Genomic DNA, 11,537 nt, shown 5'->3' on the forward strand with positions numbered 1-11,537 from the left:
TCTTTCAATATTTGGAAGAGTGTTGTTGTAGTCATGTCCAGGATGATGGTTTCTACTCACCTGAGGATGATCAGGGGACTGGAAACCAAACCCTATGAGGAAATGCTTAAAAAGCTGAAAATGTTTGGCCTTGAGAAAAGGGAACTGAGGGCAGATACGTAACCAGTTTTCAAATACTTGAAAGGCAGTTATGCTGAGGAGAGGCAGGATCTGTTTTCACTCATCCCAGACTGCAGGACACATGATAATGGGCTCAAATCCCCTTTTAAAGGCATCTGGGCCATATGCCATCACTACATCCTGCGGCAAGGAGTTCCACAGACTAACAACACTCTGGGTCAAGAAATTATCTCTTTTGTCTGTTTTCACTCTCCCAACAGTCATCTGGAATGGATGTCCCCTGCTTCTGGTATTGCCTGAGAGGGAAAAGAGCTTCCCTCTAGCCACTTTATTCATCTTCTGCATAATTTTATACTGTATTCCCCTTCTTCTGACAGTAGGTGTGTGAGTTCAGCTGGCTGTGACTTGATTTCAGCATTTTGGTAAGAAAGCAATTTGTACAGGTATGCATAATACACTACGTGCGTATACATTTTAAGACAGGGAGTGATTTTGGAACTGGAAAACATGGTTTCTGAATTAGAAAGCAGCCGGAACCCCATATCTGTGGGGGATTGGTTACAAGCTCCTCCCATAGCTGCTGAAAACTGTAGAGAAGACTGAACACTAATAATGACTAGCATGTTAAATATATACAGTGGTGCCTCGCTTACCGATCGCTCCATTGAGCGACGAAACCGCATACCGACACTGCTTTTGTGATTGCAAAAGTGATTGCTTCGCGATTTTTCCAATGGGGAAAAATCGCTTTGCAATTGTCGTGTGGAAGCGACCATTTTTTAACAGACCTCTGGGTAGAGTGGGCGGCATATAAATAAATAAATAAATAAATAAATAAATAAATAAATAAATAAATAAATAAATAAATAAATAAATAAATAAATAAATTAAAATAAATAAATAAATAAATAAATAAATAAATAAATTAAAATAAATAAATAAATAAATAAATAAAATGGCCGCCGCAAAAACAAAATGGCTGCCGCTGTTTTGCCTCGCTCTAGAGGGAATCAAAATGGCCACCACTATGGAGGAATTTCACATAAGGTAAGTTTTTAAGCCCATAGGAACGTATTAAACGCGTTTTAATATGTTCCTATGGGCTTTTAAAAATCGCTTATCGATTAAATCACTTTGTGACGTTTCTCCTGGAACGGATTAACGTCGCTAAGTGAGGCACCACTATATTTAAAAAACATGCAAAAGGCAACCTTTTGTGGGTGAATCACATGATCAGAGGGCTTGCTGACATCATCTTCAGGACTCAGCCAATCCCGAGGGTGCTGGTGCTGTTGCCTTGGGAACCCAATCCCTTTTCTCCTGGGTCTTGGTGACCTCACAGAGCACCATCTCTCTGCTGGCAGATAAAAGGGGCTTGCTGGGCAGGGCAGGAGACCAGAAGGGAGGCCAGAGGCCAGAGGGCCCTCCAGCAGAGAGAGCCAGGGCGGCTGCTGCAGGGGACCCAGCCCTTCTGCCCAAGGCAAGTTCTCTCGCGAAAGCAGATGAACTTGCTAAGTGGCCTTGCGAGTTAACAGGTCGAGGCTGACGGAGATCTGTGGCTTGCAGCTGGCTGATGTTGGCAATGGACCGGGGGAAGACGTTGGCAGACAGAAGGTGGTGGAATCTGCCTGCGGATTGGAAGCGATGAACAGGTGGATATTCCTGGGGGAAGCCAGTGGATGTCGGCAGGCAGAACTTTGGGATGAAGTTGGCAGAACATTGGTGGGTGGATACGCCTGGGTTGAAGCCGGTTGACGGCAGCGGACAAGCTCGCCCCTTAGTCATTGATTTTTCTCTCTCTCTTTCTCTTGCAGGGCCCGAAGCTTCCTCTTCCCCAGGGGGGTGCGAGGGACCAGAAGGCAGACATCCTGCTGGAGCTGAACCAGGTTTTTGCCTCCGCTGAGGATACCCGTTTAGCCTCTTTTTCCAAAACCAATAAAAGTATTTTTCTGGAATGGTTTTGAAGTGTTGTCTTGTTTGTCAGGGGCTGCCACACGGTTATTTTCCCCATCCCCTCATTATATCTGGGGCCCAATGCCTGGGGTCAGGCATCAAGTCATGGTGTGGGGCCTTGTGATGTCGCAGGAATTGGGAACCTTTTTCTTCATGCATGTGTGTGGGAGTGAGCTAGGCATTGTGGTTTTCCTGTCTGAGCCCCTAAGCAAGTATATTAGGTGTCATGTTGGATATTTTAATGTACATACATAGTGTGTATGTAGATACTGAGTCTTGGCTGAGTCCTGAAAATGATGTCAACAATCCCTCTGATCATGTGATTCACCCTACATTTGTTTGCCTGGCCTGGAGATTCAGGGGATCCCAGCCATTTCCTGGCACAGAAGCTCATTCGAGACCTGGCAAGCTTCACCTTCATCATCAACAGCACAGCTCTTGCAGAGTACAAGTGGGGAGAAAACATGCCACTTCAAAGAAGCTTACAGTCCAACCTCTCACGCCCGTGCCACTATCAAGGAAATGGAGATGGGCAATGAACTGAATTAACATTTTTTGTGGGTGAATCACATGATCAGAGGGATTGTTGACATCATCTTCCAGTCTCAGCTAGGACTCAGTATCTACATACACACTACGTATGTACATTAAAATTCATGTGGATCCATGCCATGGATAGATAGCAAAAATACACTGATACTGCAAAATCTGCTGCTTGAGGGCAGTGGCTGCCTCTGAGCACCTAATGGTCTATTAATCCAAGTCTTGATTTCTCTCAGTTTGAGAGAAAAAGCCATGGTTGTGTCATTTCCTTTTAACATGTGTCCTGCAGTCTGGGATGAGTGAGAACAGATCCTGCCTCTCCTAAGCACAACTGCCTTTCAAGTATTTGAAAATTGGTTTCGTATCTGCCCTCAGTTCCCTTTTCTCAAGGCCAAACATTTTCAGCTCTTTCAGCGTTTCCAATCAATTTTAGCCTTCCAGTGGACAAGCTAAATCCCTACATAACACTACTCTTTATGACTCTTAGTAGATCATGAGTAAGTTTGGAAAGGAAGGAAAAACCTGCCAATTATTAATAAGGGTCTGGACAATAAATTAATACAGCCACTGGCTGTGCTTTGCATGCCTGTATTTTCATTGGACAGATTCCTGGAGAAAAAGTCCATTGCAGGTTACAAGCCATGATGGGGATGGATAATCTCCAGGCTTAAAAGGAAGGTACCACCAAATACCAACTGCAGGGGACCGTATAAAGAGGCAGGTATCTAGTTGTCTCCTGTGCTGCCAGAGGCATCTGTTGGGGCCACTGTGAGATACAGGAAGCTAGACTAGATGGCCCCTTAGCCTGATCCAGCAGGGCTCTTCTTATACATTCTTACGTTCTTAAGGAGCTGAAATTCCCAAAGCTTCCCAATATAATATTAATAATATAAGCGTATTCAGTGTTAGCACCTCTGGAATAAAACATTAATAACGTTGCACTTCCTGTCATTGCAAAATGTGATACAGGTGATTGTGGAATTCATTAACATTTTTAATGTTTTATTCCAGAGGTGTTAGTTAACACTGAATACGCTTACCGGTATATTATTAATATTCTATTGGAAAGCTTTGGGAATTTCAGCTGCTTTAGAACATACAAGGACGCAAAGTACATCAAGCAGACAGGTCTATTGAATCTGGGAAGAGCAGAGGTGGAGGGGTTTGTGTTTACACAAACAATAACTGGAGCACAGGTGTTAAAATAATGGACTTTCAAAAGGATTTAACGTTTTGTGCTTCCATGGACCTGCCAAAACCTTTTCTGGTTCTTGGGGCACTTCTTCCATCCCATCACTTATCAATAATGGGAGGGTTTCTTCATCTCCCGACCATCCCCAAAACGGCAATCCCTCTCCTGGCTGTGTATCCCATGGTCCAGGTAACAACCCATCTTCCTCAGCCATATGCCATGCTCAGTGGGCTTCTTTTTCTCTTTCAGCGGCTTCCTTCTCTTCCCTTAGCCGGTGCCGCCACTCACAGGTCTCCGACTCACCCCAATAGGACAGACGTTGGGGAAGCCCTTTTCTTTTCCTCTTTTCCACCTCCTGCTTGGGCACTCTTACTTGCTCCCAGCGTCCAGTCCATGGATCTTGCATCCAAATTGTTTCCCACCCCACCCCCACCCCCGTATATTGTCCCAGTCCACCTTTATATCCTCCACTCCGGCCTCCACCACAGACTGCCTCTTCTCCTCTTTTCCCGCCATCTCTGGGTTGGTCTGGGTAGACACAGTTAACCCCTTCATCCCCTTCACTAAGTCCTGAGCATCAACTCCTTGATGTACCAGTCTAGGTGGAGTGGGAGGTGGAGTAGTCTGTATCCCCTTGGATATTTTGGGGAGAGACGGCACTCCCACTAGAGCTTCTTGACCTGGGTCTCGGGCTCCACATGGGCCCAGTCTTTCCTGTTTTTTACCTCCAGATTTGACTCTCAATATATACAGGGGACTGAAATTAGACATGCTGCTCTGTTCAAGTGTTGTATTTGATGTATGCGTACAAGGAAGACTCTGAGTTCGGGTATGTTATGGCAGCAAACACACAGACCTTCTTCCCATAATTTGTGTGGACTGTACATTTTCACAGTAGGTTTTTTTCAGGCTTGTACAAGTGATTACAATATTCTGAGCTTTTCCTATTGTCCAAGTACAGCAGTCACTTGGTTAAGACAAAGAGAAGTTTAGTTAGTCGTCTCATACAACAACAAGCTTCATTTGGATTAGCTGAGTCCAGAATGCTTGCGCACAGGTTAAGGAGAGCCAATGTTTCTCTTTCACTTATATTTTCTTTTCTTGCTAGGTTTGCACTTGTATTGTTTGAGGAATAGTTTGTTTCCCTGACGTTAGGGTAGCACAACACGTAATTCTGAACATTGTTAATACAGAGGGTTGTTTTTCTTGTCCTAGTGCTGAAATATTAATGTGTAAAACGAGACCAGGCAAATACAAGATTGAATTCTACAAATAGAACTTCCACTGTTAGCTTGTACCCTGAATGTGTTAAAAAAAGGTGACTTGATTTCCATATTTTGGTTTTGAATTTGTATTTTCCCCCCTCTTATATGCAATATTGTCACATGTACTGTTTAGTAAGTGGTCCAGCACGGTCTGGGGGTGGAAGGTAATCAGGCCAGCCACTTATGCCAGGAGGCTTCTTATATGAATAGAAGCCCCCATTTCTAGTCTCCATGCATCAAGTTGCCATTCTCATTCATCAGAATGGATATTCTTGCTCACCTGAGACTCAGTGGATGCCTTGGATTACTACTCGTGTACAATATGCGGCTTGATGAGGGAGGGAGTTTAGATTTTTCTGCATGTTTTGCAATGAAAGACTGCAAAGTTTTAAAGATTTGGAGTCAGCACCACTTCAGATGAAGACATTGGCCAAAATCTGGTTGTTTAGCATAATCCAGATCATAATGTTTGGTCCGTCCCTCCCTGGTAATCAAAGCTCATAAATTATTGCTTTCATTCAGGAGAGTAGACTTAGAGGGGTGGAGGAGGTGCTTAATGGATGTTTACAACAACATGCACTTGTTTTTGCTAGGAAGCAATTCAATTGCTCAGGTTCTTCTATCAAACATAATATGGGCATCAGTATATTCAGAATAATGAAAATTGTCTGATTTACTCGAGCATCACACTACTTTATAACAAAAACTAAAGAACGGAATTTCCATAAATCCATGATCTCCATTAGAGCATTATCTTTATATCTATTTATATCTATTAAAGCATTATTGGGATAAATGTACCATAAAGCAATACATATCTCCTTTGCATGAACATTTCATCCATGTTGGTTATATTTGTAGGTGATTTACTTGAAGAAAACATCAGAAGAAGTTTCTTGGATACTTCTATCTGGATCTAATTCACACTATCTTCTAATTACATTTGACTAATAATGCTAACAGGAATTACAATCCATATAGTACTTGTATAAAATGCTGTATATATATCATCTGCTTATAATCCATCCACAACCTTGCCATTTACTCTGTCATCTAAGTAGATTGGACAAATTTGAGTGGTCTTACCAGTTTTTATTTTGCAGTCTTCATGTTCTGTTGGTTTTTGGGAGAGGCAAGGATTTTTCAGGGTATTGGAGTCTTGAGCAAACTGACAGAAAAAACTTCAACTTCAGTCTGTTACATTTGAGGCTTCACCAGGCATTATTGACTGAATTAAAAGCTTATATGACTTACAAGGGCTATACATTTGTTTTAAATTATAACTGATGCTGGCAAGGCAGTCAACTCTGTGCCCAAGATCAAAGGTTGCTCTTCTGTGGAATCACAAGGATGTGCCAGTCCAGTATGCAATGTATAACTTATTGAAGGATCTCCTAAAATTTGGCTGATCTGTGCTGCATGGACTAATTAAGTTATTAAACAGATGTCCACCATTAAACAGTTCATCCACCGTGAGACAAAAAATTTCTATAACTGGCCGTCACAATTGCATAATGCTTTTATCCATTGCCATGCAATGTATTTGAACCAACACAATTTTGAGAGTTTCAGTGTCTGGCAGATTTATTTGTAGAGAAGTGATTCTGTGTTGATTCTAGGGTATATGAATGCTGCATTAGCCATGACTTACGAACGCTGCAGGAATAGATATGAGTTACAGATAGCTAAGAATCAGGTTTTAAGATCAAAGCAGATGGTTTCTCATTATTGCTATGGCAGTGCCTTTGCCTCTAGTTCCTGGTTTTTCAGTAAAAAGGTGCCAGGAGAGCTGCATGCTGTTGGCATTTCCTGATAATCCTTCTGATTAATGAACAATTGCCAATGATCCTTACAGAGTCTGGCAAAGCGCTAGGGATCAAAGCGTTGTCATTTCAGAGCTGTTTGCAATCACCTGGCGTTTAGATGATTGGCAGATGTGTATCCTGAGCGGGAGGCACCCAGCCTTTAAAACCAGCAACAAGGATGTTGATTTGAAGCCTACATAATGCTGATTTGGTGGGACCAGGACTTAAAACTGAGGATTCTACCATCAGGAGTCTTTCAATTACTGCCTCTCATGTGAGTAGAAAATTAGCCTTTTGACTTCTGTAATTTAATACCTGAAGAGAAAAACAGTGTTAAAACATTCTGCCAAACAAAAGTAATCAGAATTAAAGCAGAGGCAATGGAAGCAATATAAAATTTCTCCAACTTCTGTGCTGTCACACCCCCTCCCCCAATGAAGCAAACATTTAAACCTGCAGTTACCAGGGTGGATTTGATTTAAATCATGATTTAAATCCTGGTTTGAATCCAAGCCATTAAGCATTTTATTTTTAACAAATGATTTTAAATTAAAAATCAGATTTGAAAAATTTAAATCAGTTTTTTAAATTTAAATCAATTTTTGTATTAAATGCATATTGACTAGAGATTTAAAGCATGATTAAAATTGATTTGATTTAAATCAAATTCACCCTGCAAATGCATCTATGAAACCATTCCCAGTCATTTTTCAGCCGGAGTGGTGCATGCACTCCTTCCTTCCTTTCCCTCTTAAAATTAAGCGATTAGGGTGTGTCATCTTATATTACTAAAAGGGTGTCTAAATTTTTGTTGATTGTTATGAGAACTAGAGAGGAAATGTTGCAATCACCCTGAAAGAAGGTTTTATATACTTTATATATAGGAGTTTTTCTGTATGTTCTGTAAGTTGTTTTTATAATCTTGGTCTGTGACCGTAATAAAGAATTATGATGATGATAATTAAGCAATTAGATATGGCTTACATCCAAAATATCAATGGGTGTCAAAGCCAAAGAATGTTTGATGTCTTGGGAGCCTACTAAAACATTTCTTCTGGTGGACAGCATTTGGCTCCCTGCAGCTTCCCAGGCAGTAAAAGATGGTGATCTTCCACATTCCCCTGCTTAAAGAAATGCTATGCCATTTTGGACTATAACAGATTGTAACAGGAGAAGAGCCAGGGCATGCAGTACATCTGCTATGTAACAAAAGCTTTGACACCTGTGTATCCTTCTGTGGCAGCTCTGCTTTGCCAAAATCTGTGTTGGAAAACTCAAGTTTGCTTGTGTTCTTGACCAATTTTCCTGTGATTTACACCTACAGGAAGCAATAGTACTAGGATCTAGAAATTCACCTTCTGGTACTTTCTGTGTGGTTTGTTCCAAAACAGTTGATTTCCAAGGCATGGAGTGTTTTCATAACCTTTTCCCTTCTGGTATCCATGCTATTACGTATGAAGGATGACTCCCCATATTTCTTTGTATCAAATCCATAGCCTCAAGGCTTCATTTCTATGTTTTTCAAGATAGAACAAATACAGAACCCATGGGGTCCATGGAAACAGAAGTGGGTGACAATGCACATCCTTCTAAACAGAAAACAAAATACCAACCCACTTTACTTCTTCACATTCCATCCAGTACACAGTTCTTAATCTGAGCCCCAACACTCTGTTCTCCAAAAAGATGCCCTGTGATCCCATTGACCCTTACATTTTCTTCTTCCATCACTCAAACCTCCTTCCTTGTTCCTGTTCATAGCCTCCCCCCAACTGCTGTATGTCCTAGCAATTCACTGCAGTCACTAACCATTGCCCTTATTTTCTTGCTTCTTAATTCATTCATTTTTTAATACTGCCTGTCGCGTCCACCTAGTGTCCTTTGTTTATTTTCCCTAAACACAAGTCCGCCCTCTTGATGCGTTTCCTCACTTCACGCTGCCACCAGTTATTATTCCCTCAATACCAAATAGATAGATCGTAGACACGTGCTGCCAATACGACAGCTTTATTGATATTCTAGTTGTCATGCAAATCACAGATGAAAATCACGGATGTTTAGGATAATTCATTAAATATCATTTTTTTTCATGTTGGTTTGGGTGTGTATTTATTCACTGTTACAATATTCTTTGACTATCTAAATATTCTCTAGACTTTTGCATTCTTTCCTATTCTCTCTAGCATTCCAACTTTCCAATCTCTGTCTTAACTTTCTCAATTCAATCTCCTAACTCTCTTCAGTTCCCTATCTCCAACCTCTTTTCTCTAACTCTCCTCTCTAACTGCCTAACCAACTGCCTAACTGTCTTTTTGGTTCCGCCCCTCCTGTTCTCTCATAGGCTCCTGCTCTTGAGCTTCCTATGATGGACAGGCGTGACATGGGGGTTCCACCACACTGCCCATCTAGCAAATTGCAACTCTGGGCGGTAAATTGAAAGTAAAGCCAAAATAATAAAAATCATACAACACACGGGGCATGGAGCGCCAGTGGCTGTGTGTTCTTCAGGGCTTGGAAAAGTGTGATTGTGAGTTTCACCTCCTCTTCCTCATCTTTCCACTCATGTGAAAACTTCTGCTATAGTCACAAGTGGCAGGGTGGGGATGACGTGGTCATACAGGAAAATGAGAAGGGCAATCACTAGTGGCTGCAGAGAACTGCTGGAAGATTCTGTGTGTTACCTTAGAGCAGGGACAGTTAAGGCAGGACTGACTTCAGCCATTGCCAGCATATTTGTGTGTCCCATCCTTGTAACAGTGCTGCATGGCTATGCTAACCTTCTCTCTTCAACATTTGGTGCATCATTGTGAACTTCTCCCCAGTAAATTTTCCCAAGAATCGACTAGTCTGTTGCATGCACCTCAATACTTCCCACCTGTTCTGCTTGTGGAAAGTCTTCCTTCCCATGTTCTCCTCTTCTACATTACCAGGGGTGGGGTGGGGAGAAGCCGATTGGGATTCTCCCCACCCAATGTATTTTTGTGAAGGCAGAGGAGGGTGGATTGGTTGACACTGCAGGTTTTGGTGGAGAAAGCACAGCCACTCCAGAGAAGCAAGTCTGCCACCCGCTGAAACTACTCACCTGCCTAACTGGGGGAGTAGAACTGTACTGTGGGTTTTAAATGTGATCACTGCCTATTTTTTGATGTTGTGCCATACAATATTGTATTAAACACTGAGAAGGTTGAGAACACATTAAACACTGTGAAGCTTCTTTTCACTGAAAGTTGATATTTGCGTGTATTCATATCTTTATTTTCTCTTTTATTGTGTTCACTTAATCAATAAACCAAAGTAATACACATTTGACTTGTGGTGTTATTTTCAGTGCGTTCAGTGTGTGATAACTTGTCATTTGCTAAAGTATGGTTGCTTTGTCTTCAGTAAATGGCGCTTCCCTCAGTTTGATTGCTGGCTTGCTGCCTTATACTGTCACTACATTTGCTAATCCCTGCTGCTTCATTTTGTTTTAATTGTGGCCTGTCAATAAATTTCAACTAACATGTTGTTGCTGACAGCTTGGGATTTGTAGAAACCTACAGTTGCTCCTAAATCTTGCAGACCCCATGAAAAAGTCCTGGTGATGTTTCTTCTTTCCTGGGGTAGTACCAAAGAAGTAGATTAGAAATTGGTTGTCTGTGTCAAATATATTTATAGATGGGAAGGGTACTGCAGTTTTTGTCCTGTGGTTTTCCTAGACAATTCTTTGTCCCTCTGCGATATGACATTTATTGTTTTCAGAAATGAAAGTCAGCCACTATTGCTTTTCCCCTAAAGTCCTAGGTGTAACCTGACACCTGCAGGAAAACGGGTGTGTGTGTGTGGTGTCACGTTTTAGACTGGTCAGCAGCTTTAGGCTGTACTTCAAGGAAACACAACTAAAGAGGAGAGGCTGGTCAAAGAGGCATATCTGCATGTAGTACTTTTTTGGTTTTGTTTTGCCATGACAGAGGAAATTATCTACAGTGGTGCCTCGCATAGCGATCGCTCCGTTAAGCGACGAAATCACTTATCGACAGAGTTTTTGCGATTGCAAAAGCGATCGCTTTGCGATGGTCCCTATGGGGTTTTTTCGCTTTGTGATGATCGCGGGGAAGCGATCATGGCAAAGCGACCCTTTTTAAACAGCTGATCGGCGGTTTCAAAATGGCCACCAGGAAAACAAAACGGCTGCCCGCTGTTTTTCCTTGCTTAAGAGGCAGGAAAATGGCGGCGCTATGGAGGATTTTCGCTTAAAGGTGAGTTTTAAGCCCATAGGAATGCGTTAATCGTGTTTTAATGTGTTTCTATCGGCTTTTTAATTTCGCTTAGCAATGTTTTCGCTTAGCAACATTTTTTTCCGGAATGGATTAACATCGCTAAGTGAGGCACCACTGTATTACCTATTTTCAAATACTTTTCATATTTTAAATATTTTTCAGTCAATAAAATCATAATTCCCCTAAATCATAGGTCGGGGAACGTGGGTAAATTACCCCAAATGGGGTAAAAGTGAAAATCCTGGGGTTAATGAGCAGTGTTACACCCCTCCCTCCCACCCCCACCCTCTGCAGCCAAATCTCAAATTGTAAGCCACCTCTCCCTGTTACTTCCTGGTTGCCGCAGGCACTTGTAAATCCTCAGTTGGTTTAGAGATCGGAGATAAGCTCCTTGATTGGT

The 11,537-nt window shown here is 41.8% G+C and overlaps 1 long non-coding RNA gene across 1 annotated transcript; it reads left to right on the plus strand.

Moving 5' to 3' along the window:
- The first annotated feature begins 1,054 nt into the window (after positions 1-1,054).
- Positions 1,055-2,071, plus strand: LOC144588652 (uncharacterized). Its single transcript, XR_013544301.1, has 2 exons — positions 1,055-1,772; positions 1,935-2,071. It is a non-coding gene; the product is annotated as an uncharacterized LOC144588652 (long non-coding RNA).
- The last annotated feature ends 9,466 nt before the right edge of the window (positions 2,072-11,537 follow it).

This window comes from Pogona vitticeps, chromosome 4 (assembly GCF_051106095.1).
Source record: "Pogona vitticeps strain Pit_001003342236 chromosome 4, PviZW2.1, whole genome shotgun sequence".
In the NCBI taxonomy this organism is placed as follows: domain Eukaryota; kingdom Metazoa; phylum Chordata; class Lepidosauria; order Squamata; family Agamidae; genus Pogona; species Pogona vitticeps.